Here is a 26,930-nt window from a genome sequence, read left to right on the forward strand (position 1 = left end):
ACACCCCAAAAAGATTTCCTTTTCATTATAGGGGACTGGAATGCAAAAGTAGGAAGTCAAGAAACACCTGGAGTAACAGGCAAATTTGGCCTTGGAATACGGAATGAAGCAGGGCAAAGGCTAATAGAGTTTTGCCAAGAGAACGCACTGGTCATAACAAACACCCTCTTCCAACAACACAAGAGAAGACTCTACACATGGACATCACCAGATGGTCAACACCGAAATCAGATTGATTATATTCTTTGCAGCCAAAGATGGAGAAGCTCTATACAGTCACCAAAAACAAGACCAGGAGCTGATTGTGGCTCAGATCATGAACTTCTTATTGCCAAATTCAGACTTAAATTGAAGAAAGTAAGGAAAACCACTAGACCATTCAGGTATGACCTAAATCAAATCCCTTATGATTATACAGTGGAAGTGAGACATAGATTTAAGGGACTAGATCTGATAGACAGAGTGCTTGATGAACTATGGACTGAGGTTCGTGACATTGTACAGGAGACAGGGATCAGGACCATCCCCAAGGAAAATAAATGCAAAAAAGCAAAATGGTTGTCTGGGGAGGCCTTAGAAATAGCTGTGAAAAGAAGAGAAGCGAAAAGCAAAGGACAAAAGGAAAGATATAAGAATCTGAATGCAGAGTTCCAAAGAATAGCGAGGAGAGATGAGAAAGCCTTCCTTACCGATCAATGCCAAGAAATAGAGGAAAACAACAGAATGGGAAAGACTAGAGATCTCTTCAAGAAAATCAGAGATACCAAGGGAACATTTCATGCAAAGATGGGCTTGATAAAGGACAGAAATGGTATGGACCTAACAGAAGCAGAAGATATTAAGAAGAGGTGGCAAGAATACACAGAAGAACTGTACAAAAAAGATCTTCATGACCCAGATAATCACGATGGTGTGATCACTGACCTAGAGCCAGACATCCTGGAATGTGAAGTCAAGTGGGCCTTAGAAAGCATCACTACGAACAAAGCTAGTGGAGGTGATGGAATTCCAGTTGAGCTATTCCAAATCCTGAAAGATGATGCTGTGAAAGTGCTGCACTCAATATGCCAGCACATTTGGAAAACTCAGGAGTGGCCACAGGACTGGAAAAGGTCAGTTTTCATTCCAATCCCAAAGAAAGGCAATGCCAAAGAATGCTCAAACTACCGCACAATTGCAGTCATCTCACACGCTAGTAAAGTAATGCTCAGAATTCTCCAAGCCAGGCTTCAGCAATACATGAACTGTGAGCTTCCAGATGTTCAAGCTGGTTTTAGAAAAAGCAGAGGAACCAGAGATCAAATTGCCAACATCCACTGGGTCATGGAAAAAGGAAGAGAGTTCCAGAAAAACATCTATTTCTGCTTTATTGACTATGCCAAAGCCTTTGACTGTGTGGATCACAATAAACTGTGGGAAATTCTGAAAGAGATGGGAATACCAGACCACCTGACCTGCCTCTTGAGAAACCTGTATGCAGGTCAGGAAGCAACAGTTAGAACTGGACATGGATCAACGGACTGGTTCCAAATAGGAAAAGGAGTACATCAAGGCTGTATATTGTCACCCTGCTTATTTAACTTATATGCAGAGTACATCATGAGAAACGCTGGGCTGGAAGAATTCCAAGCTGGAATCAAGATTGTCAGGAGAAATATCAATAACCTCAGATATGCAGATATTACCACCCTTAGGGCAGAAAGTGAAGAGGAACTAAAAAGCCTCTTGATGAAAGTGAAAGTGGAGAGTAAAAAAGTTGGCTTAAAGCTCAACATTCAGAAAACAAAGATCATGGCATCTGGTCCCATCACTTCATGGGAAATAGATGGGGAAACAGTGGAAACAGTGTCAGACTTTATTTTCTTTGGGCTCCAAAATCACTGCAGATGGTGATTGCAGCCATGAAATTAAAAGATGCTTACTCCTTGGAAGGAAAGTTATGGCCAACCTAGATAGCATATTCAAAAGCAGAGACATTACTTTGCCAACAAAGGTCCATCTAGTCAAGGCTATGGTTTTTCCAGTGGTCATGTATGGATGTGAGAATTGGACTGTCAAGAAAGCTGAGCACCAAAGAATTGATGCTTTTGAACTGTGGTGTTGGAGAAGACTCTTAAGAGTCCCTTAGACTGCAAGGAGATCCAACCAGTCCATTCTAAAGGAGATCAGTCCTGGGTGTTCATTGGAAGGACTGGTGCTAAAGCTGAAAGTCCAGTACGCTGGCCACCTCATGCAAAGAGTTGACTCATTGGAAAAGACTCTGATGCTGGGAGGGATTGGGGGCAGGAGGAGAAGGGGACGACAGAGGATGAGATGGCTGGACGGCATCGCTGACTCGATGGACATGAGTTTAGGTGAACTCCGAGAGTTGGTGATAGACAGGGAGGCCTGGCGTGCTTCGATTCATGGGGTCGCAAAGAGTCGGACACGACTGAGTGACTGAACTGAACTGAACTGAACTAGCCTTTCCCTTCTACAGGGGATCTTCCCAACCCAGGGTTTGAACCCAGGTCTCTCGCATTGCAGTCAGGTTCTTTACCACCTGAGCCACAGGGGAAGCCCAAGAATACTGGAGTGGGTAACCTATCCCTTCTCTAGGGGATCTTCCCAACCCAGGAATTGAACCGGGGTCTCCTGCATTGCAGGCAGATTCTTTACCAACTGAGCTATCAGGGAAGCCCCAAATACTTGGCTACAGCAAAGAAAATACTTGGGCTACAGTAAATCTACAGCATGTCACACATAAAATGCTTTCATGATTTTGACTAATAAAAGTGGAAAGTTTTATCTCTGAATACATCCAAGAGAAATGCCAAACTTTTCTAGCACAACTAAGTTTCATTGAACGTTGCAACCTGAATCTTTCCTTCCAGGATTTCAAAAAGTGTATGTCTATTTGTTATTGTCCAAGACAATCAATGCTCTTTTTTGATCAAACAGGTTAAAACACCAATTTCTAATTTTAAAATAATATTAACACACATCACACAGACTTGACCCATTGCAAATGGCTTGTGACATTATGCTTGCACATTTGCCTAAAGATAGGAGTGACCAGTTGTCTCAGTTCAAGAGTTTAGGGAGATCAGAAAGTAATAATGTGTAAAACAAAGAGGAAATACAAGAAATAACACTCTGAGAAGGAAATTTCATCTCTAAGTCTTTAAACAGTGTTGTCAAATATCTATAGGATTATGTCCCACTCAGGTCTGGTTTAGGGGATTTCAAATAATCCAACTAAACACAGTCTGTATTTGCTGATTCATTAACATGACAGCAAAAATATTGCATTAAAGTGACTACTACCCAGAAAATCTTTGTATCCATTCACTCTACAAGTCTTTTAAATGTACAAAGAGACAGTTAATCATTTTATAAACAAATGATGGAAAATTAGCAACTTTTAACCAGTTTGTTGTAAGTGCCATTTAATTTTACATTATTAGAGAAGGAAGTTCTGCCCACACTTTTTGTGAACTTGTGTATTTGATTTTATTAAAAGAACAGTCTATCAATGTTTTCTGGAGACTGCACTGAACTCTAAGATAATTACACTATTTGAAATCAATTTCAAACGGCTTGTTTTGAAGGGAACTAAGGAAAATGCAGTAGATTTTTGCCTCTTGATTTTTCATGTGAAAATGAATTGTCGTTCATTAAACAACTGTTTGATAAAGTTCATTACATGATAAATGCTTTAGCATATAAAGTACGATACTTGGCTTCGTGGTAAGAATTTATTGGTAACTACTTTGTTCATTATCTGAATTTCAGTGTCACAACTGTTCAGATGAAAATCCCCGTTTAGATCTTCTGGAAAAGGTGACTTATTATGTAAGGTCATTTTGCATAGAAATGGTGTTCAGTCTTGAGATACGGGAGAAAATTGAATCAAACTTCCTTCTTCCTTTTCTTTTCCTCATGATCCTTTTCCTCTTTGTTCCTTCTTCTCCCTCTTTGTATCTGTTCTTCTCCTATGTTCACCATTAATAATACTGATGAGTGCCTTTACTCTCATCATAAAACCCACAAGCTCTTCCACATGTTTATCTGGCTGGAAATTGGTTCCTTTGCCACATTTACAGTGAGAGGAGAAACCTGAAGAGTTCACTTGGGCTTCATCTTAACCAGGGATTGGCAGATAAGCAAAAAATCACTTACTAAAACATTGTACATGAGGCCGTGACCAAAACCATTAGCCCCACCATAGAGACACTGAGCTGAGGACCCACAAACTGAAAAACAATTTTACAAAGAAGTTCTTTCATTGTTGCAAAAATTCTAGGGCCCACAACAGATTTCCCAACCTGGGGATCTGGTAAAGGGACTGAGAACACCCAAGGAATTTGACTTTGAAGGCCAGTGGTGTTTGATTACAGAACTTCCATAGGACTGGGGAAACAGACTCTTGGAGGGCACAAACAAAATCTTGTGTGCACTAGGACCCAGGAGAAAGCAGCAGTGACCCCACAAAAGACGGAGCCAGACTTGCCTGTGATTGTCCAGGAGTCTCCAGATTATAAATTGGAAAAGACCCTGATGTTGGGAAAGACTGAAGGCAGGAGGAGAAGGGGACGACATAGAATGAGATGGTTGGATGACATCACTGACTCGATGGATATGAGTTTGAGCAAGCTCCAGGAGTTGGTCATGGACATGGAGGCCTGGCATGCTGCAGTCCATGGGGTTGTGCAGAGAGTCAGACTTGACTGAGTGACTGAACTGATGTCCAGCAAAACGTCCCTTGCAACCTTTGGAAGTTAGGATGCCATCATAAGTATCTCACATCATTGATGGTTGATGCCTTGAAAGTCTTATGGAAAGAGGGTGTTCAGCTCTGGAACACCAGAAGAAGATGGAATTATGTGTGAATGAGCCAATCAAGACAGCACCAACTTTCCATTGTTCAAGAGCTTTGCCTCAAGTCTCAAAATGCTGAGATTTCTCTCTCAGATTTATGATAGCTCACTAATGCACTTTCATAGGCAAAAATCAGCAAAGCTGTTTATCTGAATGGAAGCAAGTGAAATCCTGGGATTAAAAAAAAATCAAGTCAAAATGCGAAAGGTTGACTTCTCTTCCACTCACTCATTGGCATAATCAGTTCAGTCACACAGTTGCGTCGGACTCGTTGGGATGCCATGGACTGCAGCACAAGCTTTCCTGTCCATTCATTTCACATGATGCACTCTGTATGTAGTTAAGTAAGCAGAGTGACAATATACAGCCTTGACATAGTCCTTTTCCAATTTGGAACCAGTCTGTTGTTCCATGTCTGGTTCTAACCGTTGCTTCTTGACCTGCATACAGGTTTCCCAGGAGGCAGGTAAGATGATCTGGTATTCCCATCTCTTTAAGAATTCTCCACAGTTTGTTGTGATCCACACAGAATCTTTGGCATAGTCAATAAAGTAGATATAGATTTTTTTCTGGAACACTTTTGCTTTTTTGATGATCCAATGGATGTAGGAAATTTGACCTCTGGTTCTTTTCATTTTTCTAAAACCAGCTTTAACATCTGGAAGTTCATGGTTCATGTGCTATTGAAGCCTGGCTTGGAGAATTTTGAGCATTACTTTGCTAGCGTGTGAGATGAGTGCAATTCTGCAGTAGTTTGAGCATTCTTTGGCATTGCCTTTCTTTGGGATTGGAATGAAAACTGACCTTTTCCAGTCCTATGGCCACTGCTGAGTTTTCCAAATTTGCTGAAATATTGAGCACAGCACTTTCACAGCATCATCTTTTAGGATTTGAAATAGCTCAACTGGAATTCCATAACCTCCACTAGCTTTGTTCGTAGTGATGCTTCCTAATGCCCACTTGACTTCACATTCCAGGATGTCTGGCTCTAGGTGAGTGTTCACACCATCATAGTTATCTGGGTCATGAGGATCTTTTTTGTATAGTTATTCTGTGTCTTTTTACTACCTCTTCTTAATATCTTCTGCTTCTGTTAGGTCTATATGTTTTCTGTCCTTTATTGTGCCCATCTTTGCATGAAATGTTCCCTTGGTGTCTCTAATTTTCTTGAAGAGGTATCTAGTCTTTCCCATTCTGTTGTTTTCCTCTATTTATTTACACTGATCACTGAAAAAGGCTTTCTTATCTCTCCTTGCTATTCTTTGGAATTCTGCATTCATATGAATCTATCTTTCCTTTTCTCCTTTGCCTTTTGCTTCTCTTCTTTTCTCAGTTAGGTGTAAGCCCTCCTCAGACAACCATTATGCCTTTTTTTCATTTCTTTTTCTTGGGGATGGTTTTGATCACTGCCTCCTGTAGGTTGCAAATCTCCATTTGTATTTCTTCAGGCACTCTGTCTATCAGATCTAATCCCTTGAATCTATTTGTCAGTTCCACTGTATAATCACAAAGGATTTGATTTAGGTCATACCTGAATGGTCTAGTGGTTTTCCCTACTTTCTTCAATTTAAATCTGAATCTTGCAATAAGAAGTTCATGATCTGAGCCACAGTCAGCTCCCAGTCTTGTTTTTGCTGACTGTATAGAGCTTCTCCATCTTTGGCTGCAAAGAATATAAGCAATCTGATTTCGGTATCAACCACCTGGTGATGTCCATGTGTAGAGTTGTCTCTTGTGTTGTTGGAAGAGGGTGTTTGCTATGACCAATATGTTCTCTTAGCAAAACTCTGTTAGCCTTTGCCCCACTTCATTTTGTACTTCAAGGCCAAACTTGTCTGTTACTCCAGGTATCTCTTAACTTCTTACTTTTGCATTCTAGTCCCCTATGATGAAAAAGACATCTTTTTTTTTGGTATTAGTTCTAGAAGGCCTTGTAGGTCATCATAGAACCATTCAGCATTAGCTTCTTCAGCATTACTGGTCAGGGCATAGACTTGGATTACTGTGATACTGAATGGTTTGCCTTGGAAATAAACAGAAATCTTTCTGTCTTTTTTGAGATTGCACCCAAGTACTGCATTTCAGACTCTTTTGTTGACTATGATGGTGACTCCATTTCTTCTAAGGGAATATTGCCCGCAATGGTAGATATAACTGAATTAAATTCATCTGAATTAAATTCTCCCATTCTGGTTCATTTTAGTTCACTGATTCCTAAAATGTCGATGTTCACTCTTGCCATCTCCTGTTTGACCACTTACAATTTACCCTGATTCATGGAGCTAACATTCCAGTTTCCTATGCAATACTGTTTTTTACAGCATCAGACTTTACTTCCAAAACCAGTCACATCCACACCTGAGCATTATTTTCACTTTGGCTCAGCCACTTTATTCTTTCTGGAGCTATTTCTCCACTCTTCTCCAGGAGCATATTGGGCACCTACCAACCTGGGGAGTTCATCTCTCAGTGTCATCTTTTTGCCTTTCGTACTGTTCATGGGGTTCTCTCAAGGCAAGAATACTGAAGTGGTTTGCCATTCCTTTCTCCAGTGGACCACATTTTGTCAGAAATCTCCACCATGACCCATCTGTCTTGGGTGGCCCTACAGGACATGGCTCATAGTTTCATTGAGTTAGACAAGGCTGTGGTCCATGTGATCAGTTTGGTTAGTTTTCTATGATTGTGGTTTTCATTCTGTCCACCCTCTGATGGATGAGGATAAGAGGCTTGTGGAAGCTTCCTGATTGGAGGGACTGGCTGTGGGGGAATCTGGGTCTTGCTCTGGTGGGTGGGGCCATGCTCAATAAATCTTTAATCCAATTTTCTGTTGATGGATGGGACTGTGTCTCCTCCCTGTAGTTTGGCCTAATGGCGACCTCTTTCAAAAGGACTTATGCCAGCACTCTGCAGATCCTAGGACTGTTGTATTCAGTGCTCCTGACCCTGTGGCAGGCCACTGTTGGCCTGCACCTCTTCTGGAGACTCCTGGACACTCATAGGCAAGTCTGGCTCCATCTCTTGTGGGGTCACTGCTGCTTTCTCCTGGGTCCTAGTGCACACAAGATTTTGTTTGTGCCCTCCAAGAGTCTGTTTCCCCAGTCCTATGGAAGTTCTGTAATCAAATCCCACTGGCTTTCAAAGTCATATTCCCTGCGTATTTTCAGTTCCTTTACCTGATCCCCAGGTTGGGAAATCTGTTGTGGGCCCTAGAATTTTCACAACAGTGTGAGAACTTCTTTGGTATAATTGTTCTCCAGTTTGTGGGTCCTCTGCTCAGTGGCTCTATGGTGGAGTTAATGGCGACCTCCTTTAAGAGGGCTTATGGCACAGACAGTGCCTCCAGATCTGCTGCAGCCAGAGCCCCCGTCCCTGCAGCAGGCCACTGCTGACCTGTGTCTGCTGACCTGTGCCTCCACAGGAGACACCTAAACTCTCAAAGGCAAGTCTGACTCAGTCTCTTGTGGGGTCCCTGGGTCCTGGTGTGCACAAGGTTTTGTTTGAACCCTCTGATCATGCACTCTTCTCCTGTGAGAACTCCAAATTTGCAACTAGTTGCTGAGCAACCATTGACAGGAGAATGTTGGGTCCCACCAAAAAAGATATCCCATGTCTAGGGGCAAAGGAGAAGCCCCAAAAAGACAGTAGGAGGGGTGAAATGGCATTTAGAATCAAACCCCATTGGCATCATAAGCATTCATAATAAGTGTGGAGCATCAATCCCTCCCAAAAGGAAACTTAACTGTAGATGACGTCTCCAGCTTATTTTTTCTGAAACTCTTTCACCAAAAGGAAAATTGAAGACATCTTATAACAGGTTCCAATTTTTTTTTTTTTTTTTTTACTTTACAGCTTGAACTATCTGGATATAATGTGGCAAAGTAGCTTACTTTACAAATTATTTGAATGAGGGACTCAATGCTTTGTTTCCTCATGTAGAAACTTCTCTGAAATATTTATTTTTAAATTCATCAGAAACATCAATATCATAAAGAAGCAATAAAAAAATTAGGTCCTCTATCAATCAACCAACATTAAGTGTATACTTAAGCACCTACTATATGTCCTGCTAAGTATTAAAGAGATACAATAAGATGCACTTAGTTTTTACTCATAGTTCATTTCTTCTTTTTTAAAATCATGATTGGGATTTTTTAAAATAAATCTTTAAACACAAAATGATTTATTAGTCATAAAATGATAAAAATCTTAGAGTGGAAATGGACCTTAAATAACACGTAGCCCACATATTTTCAACAAGGGAAAGTTACCTAATTATTTTCACAGATGACTCTGCCATACTTTCATAAATGGCATTGTGTAATTATATAATCAATTATAAGTGACCTGTGAAAATAATTCACAAGTGCGTTTCTATTCAGAATAAGGTAGACAGTCCTCAAATCCTATATTTTAAAATTTGCACATAAACTCATTAGCCAGGAAGTGCAGATTGAATTACTCAGACTGGATTTTCTTGGCAGCCAAGCTAGCCCTTTCCAAGCAGTGTTCTGCCAAAATCTCCAACTCCCATCCCACCTGGTGCTGCTGCTCAGAAAGCCACACTATCTCTCTATCAGTTGACTAAACAAGAAACAGACTAAAATCAGTTTTTTTAATCAGGTAATTAACTTGGAACATGGAAGAGAGATGTGACTGCATATTTAATTATTATTATAAATTAAGCTAAAGTATAATTGTGATATGGGCTTCCCTGGTGGCTCAGTGGTAAAGAATCCACCTGCCAATGCAAGAGACACAAGTTCGATCCCTGTGTCAGGAAGATCCCCTGGAGAAAGCAGTGGCAGTCCACTCCAGTATTCTTACCTGGTAAATCCCACGGACAGGGGGTCCTGATGGGCTACAGTGCATGGGGTGGCCAAAGAGTCAAACATGACTTAATGACTAAACAACAACAGTGTGACATTTATAGAAAGCAGCAGAAATAAATGACAAAGAATATATACTCCTGGGCATTGCTTCAGCATTCATGTGATAATAATTTCTTTTACCTATAGGCAGTATTTGCTATAAACACCTTGGGAAGTTACAAAAAAAAAAAAAAAAAGAACTAATGGAAATATTTTGTCTCAATTTGACTAAATTCAACATAAAAAAGAAAGAGAAAATTTTGAAAATGATAGACTTTTCTTTCAATTAGTTGGTGCTAAATGACTGAATTCATTGAACTTTTCAATTAGTTGTTTGGGTAGCATTTAGGCATATGCTAGTTTCACGTGGAATGAGTAATGCATATTAAAGATTGTAATTAATCATTGCAAGCTGGGATCAAGGCTTTTTTTTGCTCATAACTTTGTTTCTGCCTTCTAGAAAGAACAAGTAGAGATTAAAATAGAGTGAAAAACGATGATAACATTGTGTGAAGAGAAGCAGGCTGACAATCTCGGGTGAATTTGATGCCTGAAAATAGCCAACACGAAGGTCATACTAAATAATCCTTGTATAAGTACCCCTAATTTTGTAGGGATACAATGCTATCATATTTCTATGTATATTCACATGATGACTACAGACGCTGAGATAATTAAATGATTGAAGTTATTTTAGAGTTAACGCACCTCCAAAGAAGATGATCAAAAGCTTAAAAAGGGAAAATCAAGTGGCAGAATTGAAATTTCACTTATCAGAAAGATTCATAGATAGAATACACATTATCATTAAGATCAGAAAATTCAGGAACTTCCCTGATGGCCTAGTGGCTAAGACACTGCGCTTCCAATGCTGGGGGCCTGAGTTCCATCCCTGGTTGGGGAACTTCATCCCTTATGCTGTAAGTAAGACTCAGAGCAGCCAAATAAATAAATAAAACAATTTCTAAAGGAAGAATGCTTTTTTAAAAAAAAAAAAAAAAGGTCAGGTCATAAAATTACAACTCCAGATTGTAAATAATTCAATATATTATAGATACATATATGTAAACAAGAATGTAGATTAGAAAGATGCAGATAGAAATCTGTATCAATCAAATACAAATTGCAGCAAAGGGAATTTGGTAAAAGGTTGCCTTTTATCACCTTCATGCAAGTCCAAATCCATCTTAGGATCATGCGCTCTTTTAAAATTTTACTAGAGATCATTTTAGGAGGATTATGCTGACCCTTTGAGAAGTATCTTTCATGCTAGCTTCATAAATACTCATATGCTAACATAAGAATTTAATAGTGATCAGTAATGGTAATATCATTGCTTTCAAACTATCATCTTTACAGTGATATCCTTCGTTTGCATTATTACAATTTGTTCATTCATTTCCAGGTGGAGCACATTTTATATCTCCATGAATGCATCTGTAGTTTTTAAATTTTTACTATGAACTTGTAGGAATATATTTGAAAATATTTCTCTCTGTTTATTTTTTTAATTTATTTATTTTTTAATTGAAGGATAATTGCTTTACAGAATTTTGTTGTTTCCTGTCAAACTTCAACAGGAATCAGCCATATTTTCTTTGTTTCTACTGAAAAATGTTTAATAGATGAGAAAGAACTAATCTACAAATGTATTTCAATTATTTTACTTCTTATTTTCAATAGCAAGCTTGTTTTAAAGAAAAGGATAAATATAGAATATAAAATTGGGTTAGATATGCAAAATAATTTGTCTCCTATGCTTTGGAAGGAAGTTACAACTTGGGAACAAAGTTGTCAGGTCACATTTTAGATTTATAGGAAGTTCAGCAAGGAAGGTATTATTTCTAAACATCATCACCTATATGTTAAAACAGTATAATACTATATTTTTGTTTTTAGCTACGTAGAAAGTAGCTAAGTAGAAAGTTAGGACATCTGTGTTTGCTCTGGGGCCCCATGATGATCAGCATCACCAGAGCTGCAGAGAGAGTGACCATTTTTCAGAGTGATAGATATATATATAATCCGCACACAGAAATGAGGGGTTTCTAGCTCTTCTGCACTTCTAACCCTTCACTTCACGACTTGACAACATAAGGGCGACTCCTCTCTTTCCTCACGTAACTGCCCTCCACTTAGGTCTTCTCCATGTGGTGAGTCACAGCCAACAGGACGGCCCAGAGCACCCATCTTCTCCAGAACTGCTGGCCCCACCCACCCTCTAAAAGGAGAGCCCTTCCTCCTGACTGCTTGCTATTCTTTCTCTCCACCCAACTACAAGACTCTCTCCTCCTTACCTTCAGCTACGTGTATGTTCTTTTCTTTTTGTCTTCAACTCTTTCCTTCCTGATACAGTTTGAAAGGCAAAAGAACCCAGAAATTGCCCTTGCTAAACTTCAGAAATGAGATGAGCAAAATGAGGACTCTTCAAGAATCCATTCACTTAGCTGACCTCCATCTTTAATCAAAGGGTCACCCCCTCTTACCTCTGGCCACACTCTTCCAAGCCAGAAGGCAGGGGACTTGGAAAAAAAAAAATCCACATTTAAGTTCTAATTAAAATCATTTCTTGGAGCCAGCTAGCTTCAACTCTGAAGAGCACCACATGAATTAAAATGATTTACTTGGTAGTAAGTCACACAGAAAAGGATATCGTATGACATCCCTTATACGCAGGATCGAAAAAGAAATTATACAAATGAACTTATTTACAAAACAGAAACAGATTCACAGACTTAGAAAACAATCTTATAGTTGCCAGTGGGGAAGAACGCAGGGCAGAGATAGCGAGTTTGGAACTGACATCTACACTCTGCTGTATTTAAAATGTATAACCAACAAGGACCTACTGCATAGCACAGGGAGCTCTGCTTAATGTTATGTGGCAGGCTGGATGGGAAGGGAGTTTGGGGGAGAATTGACACATGTATGAGTCCCTTTGCTGTTCACCTGTTCACTATCACATTGTTAAACGGCTATACTCCAATACAAAATAAAAAGTTTAAAAAAATAGCTCACTCAGTAAAGGAGCTCTCTAGAGGTTTTAGGAAAGTAAGTTATTTTTTCTCTAATTTTTCTCTAACCTAAAGTTCACAGTTACACCAAGGATATGAGAAAAGCAACTATGTTGGAAAATATCTGTTCTATAAATACTATATTATATAATATTTATATATTATATAATATTATATTTATACTATATAAATATGTTATATTTATATAATATTATATAAATAACTCATATACTTTGAATACTAGATGTATGGTAGTTTGTAGTAACAGTAAGTCCCACTCCCCCAGATAGATTTGAAATATAGAAATATCTGAAATCCTAACCAACGAGGAGCTACTGTCTAGCACAAGGAACTCTGCTCTGTGTTATGTGGCAGCCTGGATGGGAGGGGAGTTTGGGGGAGAATGGATGCATGTACGTGTATAGCTGAGTTCCTTCACCATTCGTCTGAAACTATCACAGCATTGTTAATCTGCTATATATCAAAACAAAATAACAAGTTAAAAAAAAAATTAAATGCCTGAAATCCTTATTCTACTAACACAAGCTCAGGATACCAGTTTTCCTGATGCTACATAAGAGTATTTTAACTTATTAAAATTTTCTTAGGTTAGTCTTTTGCAGCCCTTGGCGCTCCTGTCTGGGTGGATACCTATGCTGATACAAGCACAGATGAAGTACACTTCAGGACACAGCTTATCAAATCACATCAACTGATAGGTGGGTCTGTTATCTGATGAATTTGTATGAGAACATTATTGCTCAACACCTATGCTTGAATCTTCCTTCAGTCAGGTTTGGCTTTCATCGGATTGAATCTTAACAGAAGACATCTAGCAGCTCTCAACACTTGTTGCTCCTGAAAGGCTGTTAGAATTAAGTAATTCTCGTTGAGCTTTAACTACTGAAGGGGTCTTCTGAGGATCATCCACAATATCCATTGGCTGTCTGCTATTCTGGAGGAAGGGCTTTATCTCAGATGTGTTGGAAGTAGGAGCCTTCTACCAGATAATCAGTTCTTTGTGTACCGCCTGCTGTCCTGGGTAGAAGGCCTGGCTACACACTAGAGAACCACCTGGGAGTGCATCCAACCTCAAAGGTAGGGCTCCATTTAATAGTCTTCCAAGGAAGAAAAGCTATGGCATCACCGACCCAATGGACATGAATTTGAGCAAGCTCCAGGAGTCGGTGATGGAGAGGGAAGCCTGGCGTGCTGCAGTCCATGGGGTCGCAAAGAGTTGGACATGACTGAGCGACTGAACTGAACTGAACTGGACTGCAAGAAGGTCAATCCTAAAGGAAAGCAACCCTGAATGCTCATTGAAAGGACTGATGCTGAGGCTCCAATACTTTGGCCACCTGATTTAAAGAGCCAATTCATTGGGAAAGACCCTGATGCTGGGGAAGAATGAGGGCAGGAGGAGAAGAGGGTGACAGAGAATGAGATGGTTGGATGGCATTATCAGCTACATGAACATGAGTTTAAGCAAGCCCCAGGAAATAGTGAAGGACAGGGAAGCCTGATGTGCTGCAGTCCATGGGGTCACAAAGAGTCAGACGTGACTGAGCAACTAGACAACAACATTTAAGAGTTTTACTTCCTGGGTTGAGGGTGTGTCAGGACTCTTTTTCTGTTTTGGTCCACAAACATGGGTGCTGACAATTACATAGCAAAGTAATGACACCCACAATGTTCTACCAGCTGGTCAGGATTCTAGAGGGCTTCCTAGGTGGCGCTAGTGGTAAAGAACCCACTTGCCAATGCAGAAGAAGATTTTAAGGGATGCAGATTCGATCCCTGGGTAGGGAAGATCCCCTGGAGGAGTGCATGGCAACCCACTCCAGTATTCTTGCCTAGAGAATCTCATGGACAGAAGAGACTGGGTTATAGTCCATGGGGTCGCAAAGAGTCAGGCATGATTGAAGTGACTTCGCGCCATGCACACAGAATTCTAGAAGTTCAGGAATGGAAAGAACTCCAGATATTGTCTAGACTGATGCTGTCATGTCCAGGAGAGAAACCTACGTACAAAGACTCAGGCTAACTCTGGTTCACACAGTAAATTAAGGAAATCTCCCCCTGAAATCTGTATTAAAAGAGTGAAATTTTACAAGGTAAGTGATAATAGAAAATGCCCTTCCCCTTTATAGCCCTATTAGAGGAATGTGTTTTGTAATTATGGTGAAAATCAGAAAATCTTACCATTAAAAAAAAAAAAACTAGAGTAGATGACCCTGCAATGAACTTTCATTCCTCCCCCCACTTTTTTCCTACAGAAAACTATTGTTAAGAATTTTATTATGAAAAATTTTTAATATGTACAAAATGAGAGAAATTAATGAAATGAACCCCAGATGAACATCCAGTGTCCTCACTTATCAGCCCATGATTCAATCTTGTTGAATTTAAATTCCTCTTTCGCCTCACTCTTTTTGAGGTTGATATCAGACATTATGCTATTTCATCTGTAAACATTTCAGTATGTCCCTCCAAAAGATAACCACAATACCATTATCATTCATAAAAATTTAACTACAGTTCCTTATATAGATCATAAACATTGCATAAATTATTCTTTGCTTTGGAACTATTTCATGCTACTACAATTTAATAAATATAGTTACATTGATTTATTCATTAAACAAATACTTGCTGAACATTTATATAAACATCCACGAATATTTTGTTTGTAGGAAGGGTTTGGGGGGAGGCCCAGATTCTTACTTTTTCAGAGGCAGTAAAGACAGAGAAAGAATTCTGGAACCAGAGTTGGGTCTATAGTTGGTTCGTTTTCCTCTCTGAATGTGCTAATTTCTTTATCTCTCGAAGGCTCAGTTCTAATATCTGTAAAATGGGGATACTACTGACTATTTAAAAGAGTTACTGAGAGGGCTAAATGAGAGTCGATGCATAAAGTTACAGGTTCTGGGTCAAGGCAGCACTCAAAAATAGCTGTCTATCATAAGCTACAAGGATATATTGTCCCACACAGAGAGTATAGCCATTATTTTATAACTATAAATGGAGTATAACCTTTAAAAACTATGAGTCACTATGTTTTATACTGTAAGTTAGGTGCTATTATACATCAACTATATTTAAATTTTTTAAAATAGCTGTTTATATCTCATATTTGTTTAGTAATGTGTATGTACTGAGTTACTACTATTTGTTTGACCAAACAGATGTATCACCTTCAGTTAACTAATGGTATATACAAACTTAGTTTAAGACTCATTTTACTCTTTCTAAGACATACAAACAATGCTTTAAAAAAACACAGACGTAGAAAACAAACTTACAGTTATCAAAGGGGAAGTTCAGTTTAGTCGCTCAGACATGTCTGACTCTTTGCAACCGCCTGAACCGCAGCATGCCAGGCCTCCCTGTCCAACACCAGCTCCCAGAGTTTACCCAAACTCATGTCCATCGAGTCAGTGATGCCATCCAACCATCTCATCCTCTGTCTTCCCCTTCTCTTCCTGCCCTCAATCTTTCCCAGCATCAGGGTCTTTTCAAATGAGTCAGCTCTTCACATTAGGTGGCCAAAGTATTAGAGTTTCATTTTCAACATCAGTCCTTCCAATGAACACTCAGGACCTATCTCCTTTAGGATGGACTGGTTGGATCTCCTTGCAGTCCAAGGGACTCTCAAGAGTCTTCTCCAATACCACAGTTCAAAGGGGAAAGGGGGGATTAATTAGGAACTTGGGATTAATAGATACACACTAAAGTATATAAAATAGATAAACAAAAAGGACCTCCTGTATAGCACAGAGGATAATATTCAATATCTTGTAAAAACCAACAATGAAAAAGAACATGAAAAAGAAATATATATATATATATATGAATCACTTTGCTGTACACCAGAAACTAATACAGCATTGTCAATCAAATATGAATCAATTTTTTAAGAGCTCTATTTCTCACTTATAAAAACTGAAAGCTGACGTATCAATGGCTGGTGATTTCTAAGAACTATCAGAGATACATGAATTCTTGTCAGTTCAACAAATTATCAGTTCAGTTCAGTTCAGTAGCTCAGTCGTGTCCAACTCTGGACAACCCCATGGCCTGCAGCATGCCAGGCTTCCCTGTCCATCACCAACTCCCAGAACTTCCTCAAACTCATGTCCATCAAGTCGGTGATGCCATCCAATCATCTCATCCTCTGTCGTCCCCTTCTCCTCCTGCCTTCAATCTCTCCCAGAATCAGGGTCTTTCCCAAGGAGTCAGTTCTTCACATCAGGTGGCCAAAGTATTAGAGCTTCAGCATCAGTCCTTCCAATGAATACTTAGGACTGATTTCCTTTAGGATTGACTGGTTTGATCTCCTTGCAGTTCAAGGGACTCTCAAGCATCTTCTCCAACACCACAGTTCAAAAGCATCAAGTCTTTGGCACTCAGCCTTCCTTATGGTCCAACTCTCACATCACATCAACAAATAATACTTGCCGAATTAATGAGTGAATAAATAAATGAGGAAAACTGGACTTTCTCCTTGCTTTCTTCAATATCTTTAAGAAACAGAAAGATGCTTACCCACCTGGAATACCTAACTGTAAGAATACCAAAAAGATTAGACAACTCTTCCTTCTCAGCACTTGACTAAGCACCTTTCCCACATAGGCTCCTGTTATTAAGGGGGAAGCTCCCATCTGAGGGAAGTCTGGAGGGTAAGCGATTAAACACTAGAACATTGCCCAACTGGCTGCTGCCTTTGACACAGAAGAAATTCTGGTTCATCATTCAGCATTCAGGTAGCACTAATTCTTAATAAACCCTCTGACATTTACTGTTTGGTCTTTTTATTAGATTTTTCTCACTACACCCTTCTGAGGTAAGCCACTGTGATTATCCTCGCTTTATTGGTGAAGCAACTGAGGCACAGAAAAGTTGACATAATTTGTTTAGGGTTAGGAGGTGAGTCATGGGGAAGAAGGGCCTAGAACCCCAGAGTCTCAGCAGACCCTGCTAAGCTAAGCACCAAGACACACAGCCCTTAGTCCAGCCGGCTGTGACCATCTCTGTGCAGACCTCTCCTGCCAGCTTTGAGGTCTTGAATCATATTCATCTTTGCAAAACCACTGCTGATATACTAGACACACAGTAAGTGCTTAATTAACATGAGTGAAGTGTTGGTTCAACAACTGAGATTTAGTGCCAATTTGCTTGAGCTTCCCCGATGGCTCAGCAGATAAAGAATCTGCCTGCAATAGAGAGACACAGGCGAATCAGGTTTGATCCCTGGAGCTGGGAAGATCCCCTGGAGAGGGAAATGGCAGCCCACTTCAGTATGCTTGCCTGAAAAATCCCAAGAACAGAGGAGCCTGATGGGCTGCAATCCACGGAGTCGCAAAGGGTCAGAGCCAATTTACCTGCAAAGCACTGATTCTGCCCCAGGGTCATGCAAGGCAAGATGATCTGCTGGTTATCCTAACAAGAGTCCAGACACAAACCCCTCAACCCATCTCTCTCCACCCCTCAAACACTGAAGTTGAGTATCTGAAGCATAAGGAATGAGGCGCTAGATAGAAAAGACAATGATGATGGAGACTTGGAGAATTAAAGAGCACAAGGGGGTATAGATGGATTTGCCTGGTGGCTCAGACAGTAAAGAATCTGCCTGCAATGTGGGAGACCCAAGTTCAATCACTGGGTCGGGACGATCCCCTGGAGAAGGAAATGGCAACCCACCTCAGTATTCTTGCCTGGGAAATCCCATGGACAGAGGAGCTTGGCGGGCTACAGTCCATGGGGTTGCAAAGTCGGACACGACTGAGCAACTAACACACACACACACACCAGGAGGTGTAGAAGTGGCCTTGTCTAAGATCCTTACAGTTTTTGTAGGGAGATGGCAAAGGCTTTGAAGACAAAAAGCCTTGGGCTCCAATCTCAGCTCTGACACTTGCTAACTGTGTCACTTTGCATAAGTGATAACTCCTATTAGCCTCATTATTTCTTTACTAGAATTAGAATGTAATGATTCCAACACAATTATGGTACAGATTCAATAAAATAGGGCATGAAAAGGACTTAAAATGTAGTACACTTTTAACAAATGATTGTTACCTTTATTATGTATCTTATTTATTACCTTTATCATTCTACAATCTGAGATGTTTTTCCAGTTTATTGAGATATATTTGCCATATTACATTGTATAGGTTTAAGGTGTGCAACATAATGACTTCACGCATGTATATATTAAGACGTGATCACAGTAAGTCTAGTTAACATTCATCACACACCGAGTTATAATTTTTTTCTTGTAATGAGAATTTGTAAAATCTACTCCTTGAGCAACTTTCGAATATATTGTTAACTATCGTCATTTCGTGGTACATTTCATCTCTAGGGTTTAGTTATCTTATAACTGGAAGTTGAGAGCTTTTCATGTGGCATCATGTGATATGTCCCATTTGCAGAATTTATTTATCTTAAAACTGAAAGTTGAGATCTTTTCACAGCTGGAGTGAGGTCCATGATAGCCAAAAAGAGAAGGATTGGAGTTAGGATTAAAGATTCTGTCTGGTCTAGAAAGAAGATGTCAAATTACATTTCATTCCTCTGTCTGCTGGAAATTCTGACATATCCAGGGAAAGGAAAGGGACAAGAAATGGCATAAAAGTGACTCATAACTCTTCTGGAAGAATGTGTTCTTCTAGAAATAGGTCCTACTTTATGAGGAGAGGAGGCCTAATCTATTAATAAGTCAGGGGAAAAAACCACAGCCAAGAAAAGCTATACTCTCTGGGTCAGGCAGCTGGGTGTTGGTGGAGCCAGAATTCACAAGCCCATCTTTTTGCTAATACCCAGCTTTGTGTAATCCATTCATTCATTCCAAACTCAGTGCTGGGCACCAGCTCTGTGCCTAGAATTACGATCCAGGGTAAAGCAAAACAGTACTTATCAAAAATTGTGTGTGTGCTAAGCCGCTTCAATATTGTCTGACTCTTTGCAACGCTATGGACCAGGGCCCTCCAGGTTCCTCTGTTCATGGGATTCTCCAGGCAAGAATCCTGGAGTGTGTTGCCATGCCCTCCTCCAGGGGATCTTCCTGACCCAGGGCTCAAACCCGCACCTCTTAGGTCTCCTGCATTAGCAAGTGGGTTCTTTACCACTAGCACCACCTGGGAAGTCCACTTATCAAAAACAGGGAATGGCAAAAATAATAATAAAGAAATGGTCAGGGACTTCCTTGGTGGTCCTGTGGTCAAGACTTCACTTTCCAATGCATGGGGTGTGGGTTCAATCCCTGGTCGGGAAGCTAAGATCCCCCATGCCTCTCGGCCAAAAAAACAGAACATTCAGCAACAGAAGTGATACTGCAACAAATTCAATAAAGACTTTAAAAATGGTTCACATAAAAAAAGATAAATCTTTTTAAAAAAAGAAAAAAACGGGCGCTGGCAAACCATGGTCTTAATGAAAACGATCGTAACCTAGAAACCCTGCAAGAATATCAACAGGACCACCTGTCTTTGCTTGTTATTCACTTTGTCACTTCAATCAGGAGAGACGCAGTTGCAGAGCCGCTGATGAGAAATTGATGGCAGCAATCTCAGCCGGCCACCTTTGACTTCCTGCTCTGCCGTCTACAGAGAGTCTGAGAGGGACTTTCCTAAGTGGTTCGTAACCTATATTTTTCAAACAATTAGGTTCTTTTCAAACTGAAACCTGCAAACACAGAAAAAAAAATAATAATTGAACATAATTCACTTCAAGCAGCATCTACTTTATTAAAAAGTACACACATACGAAAATTTTTAAGTTCGAACGCCATCCTACTCGATCTTGTGTGTAATTATCCTGCCTGAGACATGTTGGAGGCTACACAGCAAAACACCACATCCTAATGAGTAATAAGGATTACATAACAGTTGAGATAAGCAATACCACCCACAGATTTCATGTAAATGCTAATATCAAGCTCTTGGCCACAGTGTGAAAGAGAAGGGATGGGATCCCACACAAAATACAGCTCCCAGTTCTTACATAAAATGGCCATCAGTCTTACATGAGTGTTTATTCCATTCTTTTCTTCATTCTAGAGGCCACTTCTGGTTTTGTTTCTTTTGTTCACAAAGCAGAGTACTTGACAAGAGCCTTTATGAAAGCCCTGATTGAGGGAAGGCACAAGCAATGCTCTGCGGACCGATGGGGCAAAGTCTGCATGGGGAAATCCCGTCATCTTCAGGCCCTATTGCGTCGTTTGCCATGGAAAGTTCTTCCAAACCTCTAACTTGAATCCCCTTTGCTCACGTATAAAAGGGACATCTCGTTTGGAGAGTGACTGGGCATTGGATGCATTTACTTCTTCTTTTTCTTTTTAAATAAGTTCACAGGCATTTGATTTGTCTCAAATACTTATCTGTTTACTTATTTTGGCTGCACTGTATGGCATGCAAGATCTTAGTTCCTCAACCAGGGATCAAACCTGGGCCCCCTGAATTGGAAGTGCACAGTCTTAACCCCTGGACTCTAGGGAAGTCTCATAGAAGCATTTACTTCTTACAGCAATGTTCCCCAAACTGTCCTCCCCAGAACACTAGTTGCTTAAGACAATAAAAATAATGACAAAAATATAATTATTATTGGAGGAGGGATGAATTCTGTAATTAAACCATCTTAGTAAAATCTATATTCTATATCCTCACCTTAGAAACCCAGAGTGTTCTATTAACATATTTACAAATTTGAAAAGTCCAGCAGTAATGATGCCTGTTTCATTTTCAAGGACAGTCCTTTCCCCCCACTGCCCAAACATTAGCTGTTAGTTCTCCAAGTTTCTCTGGGAAAGATACAGTGGGAGATTCTGCTTGAGATCATCAGGTTGATCTATCTTATACCTGGGGAATCTAGAAGGACAGGAACTTGCTAAGGCTTTAATAGGGGAGGAGGAGATTTGGATGAAGGTGGTTAAAAGGTACAAACTTCCAGTTATAAGATAAATAAGTACTAGGGATGCAATATAATCAACACTGCTATTTGTTATATATGACAGTTAAGAGAGTAAATCCTGACTTCTCATCACAAAAAGAGATTGTTTTTTCACTTTACTTAATTCTGTATCAACATGAGTCAATGGATGTGCACTAAACTTATTGTGATCATCATTTCATGACATGTGTAGGTCAAATCATGTGCTATACACCTTTAATTTACACAGCACCATATGTCAATTAGATCTCAGTAACACATGGGCTTCCCAGGTGGCTCAGACAGTAAAGAATCTGTTTGCAGTGCAGGAGACCTGGATTCGATTCCTGGGTAGGGAAGATCCCCTGGAGAAGGGAATGGCAACCCACTCCAGTATTCTTGCCTGGAGAATTCCATGGACAGAGGAGCCTGGTGAGTTACGTGTCCACAGAGTCAGAAACAACTGAGTGATTAACATTTTCACTTTCAAAACTGGGAAAAAAGAAGCTTCAAATGAGAATGTTTATAATCCCCACCCCAAGCAAAACTATGAACGTTATCTTATTCTTTGTAAATCGCAGATCAATTCCCTTTGGCAAAGAAGAATCCTCTCATTCCATGGACCCATTCCTAAAATACAGGTGCTTCTTAAAAAGAACTCACTTGTGTTGGATGCACATTTCCAGGCTACGTATTGGCCCTTTGGTGCCTGGTTTAACTGAAAGAAAGAAAGTGAAGTCGCTCAGTTGTGTCCAACTCTTTGCAACCCCGTGGGCTATAGCCTACCAGTCTCCTCCATCCATGGGATTCTCCAGGCAAGAACACTGGAGGTGTTGCCATTTCCTTCTCCAGGGGATCTTTCCGACCCCGGGATCAAACCCGGGTCTCCGACATTGCACTTTAACCTCTGAGTCACCAGGGAAGCCAGGTTAACCGACCTTATACATGACTCCATCATTTAAATGTCCTAGGGAGGAGAGGAAGGAGTTGGCATATAGTCATGTCAGAGGTAAAAGAAGTTTAGAGGTCAGTCATCTGGTCTTTTCTTTTTGCAGCCAAAAGGGAACTGTGGCCTAAAGAAGGAAGCCAGTAACATCCCTAAGGGACGGTTAAAGAGTAGCAAAGCCAGCGTGTATGTTCAGTTGCTTCAGTCACATCCCAATCTTTGTGACCCCATGGACTGTAGCCTGCTAGGCTCCTCTGTCCATGGGATTTCCCAGGCAAGAATATCGGAGTGCATTGCCATTTCCTTCTTCAGGGATCTTCCCAACCCAGGGATCAAACTGCCTCTCCTACAGTGCAGGTGGATTCTTTACCACTGAGCCACCTGGGAAGCCCTAGCAAAGCCAGAAATCCACCTAAGTCTCTCTGGGCTGCCTCCCGTCCCCCCATCACTGCACTTACCTTCCCTGGGGTTATGCAAGCCTTCTCCCTGACCTTCAGACTAGAAAATTGGGCTGAGAGGCAGAAGCCCTAGCTTACCAAAGAGTATACAGAAGCCAACTTATTGTGAATGCTGGGTTGCTTTATTCTAAGTGCAAAGGTGAAAAGATTTCCACTCCTAACAGCTTCAGAAGAATCCCGAGGAATGTGAGGAAACACTGGTTTCCTCATTGTGTCCCAGCTCTGACTTCTCTTCTGCCTGGACCCAACAGGCCCCAGGTGGTCTCTCCTGGGATGTGCAGAGAATTAAGAATTTGGCTGGAGAGGGAAAGAAAATCTTGAGAAAGAAAACATAGTTGAGCCTGGCAAGCTATAAAGACACCCAATATAAATGTTTTAAGAGTTCCAACTCTCTCCGTGGCAGCAAAATTTAGAGTTGAAATTTGAAGGGCTTTTTTTTTTTCCACTTTGGATTTTTATTTTATATCTGTTACTTGATAAGGAAGTTCTTTCTCTTCATTCACCCGTGGGACATTTTAATTACACTTCATGCTTGAAAATGAGCATTTTTTTGTGTGTAAATTGATACAGCCACTATGGAGAACAGTATGGAGATTCCTCAAAAAACGAGGAATAAAACTACCTTATGACCCAGCAATCCCACTGCCGGGCACATACCCTGAGGAAACTACAAATCAAAGAGACACTTGTATCCCAGTATTCACTTCAGCAGCACTATTTGCAATAACCAGGACATGGAAGCAGCCTAGATATCCATTGACAGATGAATGGATAAAGAAGTTTGGTACATATATACAGCGGAATACACTCAGACATAACTAGGAATGCATTTGAGTCCGTTCTACTGAGATGGATGATTCTAGAGCCTGTTACACAGAGTAAGTGAGAAAGAGAAAAAATTACACAAAGTAAGTGAGAAAGAGAAAAACATAGATAGTATATTAGAGTATATATATGAAATCTAGAAAAGCAATACTGATGAACCTATTTGCAGGGAAGGAATGGAGTCAGATGTAGAGAATGGCATTGTGGACACAGCGGAGGAAAGAGATGATGGGACAAGTTGAAAAAGGAGCACTGACATGTATCTACACTGTTGTGTAAAATAGATAACTAGCGGGAAGCTGCTATATAACAGGGAACCCAGCCCACTCTGTGACAACTGAAAGGGGCAGTGTGGTGGTGGGGAGAGGGAGGCTCAAGAGGGAGGGGATATACAGATAGATATACATACACATGTATATATAGTTATGATTGATCCGTGACGTTGTATGGCAGAAACCAACACAACATTGTGAGGCAATTATCCTCCAATTAAAAAAATAATAATAATAAGAGAAAATGAGCATGTTTTACTTTTGGCTATTGATTTCAGAACTCTATGAACTTTCCCTTGAAGTCATTTCCTTCAACCCTCTCCATGCAGAGAAACTCTTACCCCTGCTCCAAGGAGGGTCACATTTCAACAGATCTTATGCCCTCGTGGTCCTCCTGGTGCCTGACCCCCAGGAAATAAAGGAGCACGTTGCCTTAAGATGGCCATTATGTATCTCCACTCATCGGAATCACGGTCGCCAGGTGGCAAGGGTGGAGGATGACAAGGAAACAATCCTGTCTTTTATTTCCCAGCTTCTGTCACCCACGCCCCTTTAACCTGAAAACAGACCAGAAAAACCCAGTGAGAAAAGGTTTGAAAGCCTCTGCACCAAGGTGACAAAGAATCACAAAGTCCAACAGTTATTTGGAGAGAAAGAATGCCCAGAGAAACACAAAGGACTCCGATGTTGCCTTTGCTTATCAAGTGAAATAAAATAAATTGTCCTCACCAAGCCAATGATTCATCTTGATTGTTAAGGGCAGTTTCCCTTTAATATTTACGTTGTCTCTAAGCTTGGCTTCATCTTTAAAAAAGAGAAGAACTGTCATTTCTATTCAATTAACTGCTTCCCCCTCTGACTTTAAATCAAGGGCAGTGTCTGTTCAATTTAATTACTTTCCAAGTAGCCTGCTTGGTAAAGCAGCAGCCACGAAAGCAAGAGAGCCGTGTGGTGTTTCATAAGGCAAGGATTCGGTGTAATTTAAGGATGTTCTCCTAACAGAAAATGCAATAAGGCTAATTTCCCCCCTGCTGTGTTGCTAGCCCCTTGATATATAATAATATGTCCACAGGTCAAGATTTTAGCTCAACAGTTGAAAGCAGGCAAAATGGGGAAAGTGTCACTCACCCACTGCAAAGTCTATGGCAGAAAATATCTGAAGGACTCGTCCTCCATGTTCTGATTCCACATGTACAGTGAAGCTCTTCTTCAAAAAAGGTGCTTATTGGACTTCCCTGGTGGTGCAGTGGATAAGAATCCACCTTGCAATGAAAGGGACACTTGTTCGATCCCTGGTCCAGAAAGACTGGACCAACCAAAGCCCGTGAGGTGCAACCACTGAGCCCGTGGGCTGTAACTACTGGAACCCCCGCAACCAGAAACTGTGCTCTGCATCAAGAGAACGAGAACATGTTACTCGCTCAGCCGTGTCCGACTCTCTGCGACCTCATGGATTGTAGCCCACCAGGCTCCTCTGTCCATAGGATTCTCCAGGCAAGAATACTGGAGTGGGTTGCCATGTCCTTCTCCAGGGGATCTTCCCAACTCAGGGATCAAACCTGGGTCTCCTGCAATCGCAGGCAGATTCTTTATCACTGAGCCACCAGGGAAGCATCAAGAGAAGCCATAACAATAAGAAACCCTTGCACTCCAGTGAAGAGGTACCCTCACTCACAACAACTAGAGAAAGCCCACATGCAGGAAAGAAGACCCAGGGCAACCAAAAATAAATAAATTACATTCTTAAAAGTGATTATTTTCATGAGTCATGTGCTTGAGAATTCCCAGAATTCACTGCTTTAATAACAGCATTGATATCCATACATTCAACATCAGAGAGCAACACTCAGTCAAAATCGTGAAAGTTGCTCATTTATGTCTGAGTCTTTGTGATACTATGGATGGTAGCCTGCCAGGCTCTCCTGTCCATGGAATTCTCCAGGCAAGAATACTAGAGTGGGTCACCATTCCCTTCTCCAGGGGATCTTCCCAACCCAGGAACTGAACCTGGGTCTCCTGCATTACAGGCAGATTCTTTTACCATCTGAGCCACTGACTGTAGAGCAAAATGGAAAAAATACAGCACAGCCAGAATACAGACCTTGACTGGAAGCTTGACTTAGCCGCCAGTGAGCTGGGGGCACTGAGAGATTTGCTTGGCTTCACAAAGTTGGCTTCAACATCCATCAATGAGAAAGCTCCATTAACTTGACATTAAGATCGTTGTAACATTCGCTGAGAACATCCAGGGTCAGCAAGGTACCTACCAACTGCCAGTTACCATCTGAAGTAAAACCACCACATTTCCTCAGGGAGCAGAAGAGGCAACATCAGGATAACTCTAGGAAATGATGTAAACCGAAATGACCCACAAAGGAATAAATTCAGGTGTGGCAATCTGAGAGAGAGTTGCTGTTTTTAATTAATGAATTCAGAAGGTCCCAAAAACTTTTGGTCAAAAGAAGAAATGATTTGTTAAATCAAGAAGAAACGTACGTTTGACATTTTAACCTACAGAGTGAAGTCAGATGTTGATAATGTTTTTATTCCTGTATAATGCACACTCTGTCCTGATGGTCTACAGTCATATGTAGACTCTTCAGTTTGTTCTGCTTACACTAGATAACTGCTCAATATGATAGAGAACAAGTGAGAAAAAAATATACATTAGCATAGTAGAAAACCTCTGTTTATACTCTAATAGCCAAACGATGGATTCTCTAGTCAATCACAAATTAGTTGATAGTCTTCAAATC

The sequence above is a fragment of the Bubalus bubalis genome, chromosome 14 (genome assembly GCF_019923935.1).
Source record: "Bubalus bubalis isolate 160015118507 breed Murrah chromosome 14, NDDB_SH_1, whole genome shotgun sequence".
Lineage (NCBI taxonomy): Eukaryota > Metazoa > Chordata > Mammalia > Artiodactyla > Bovidae > Bubalus > Bubalus bubalis.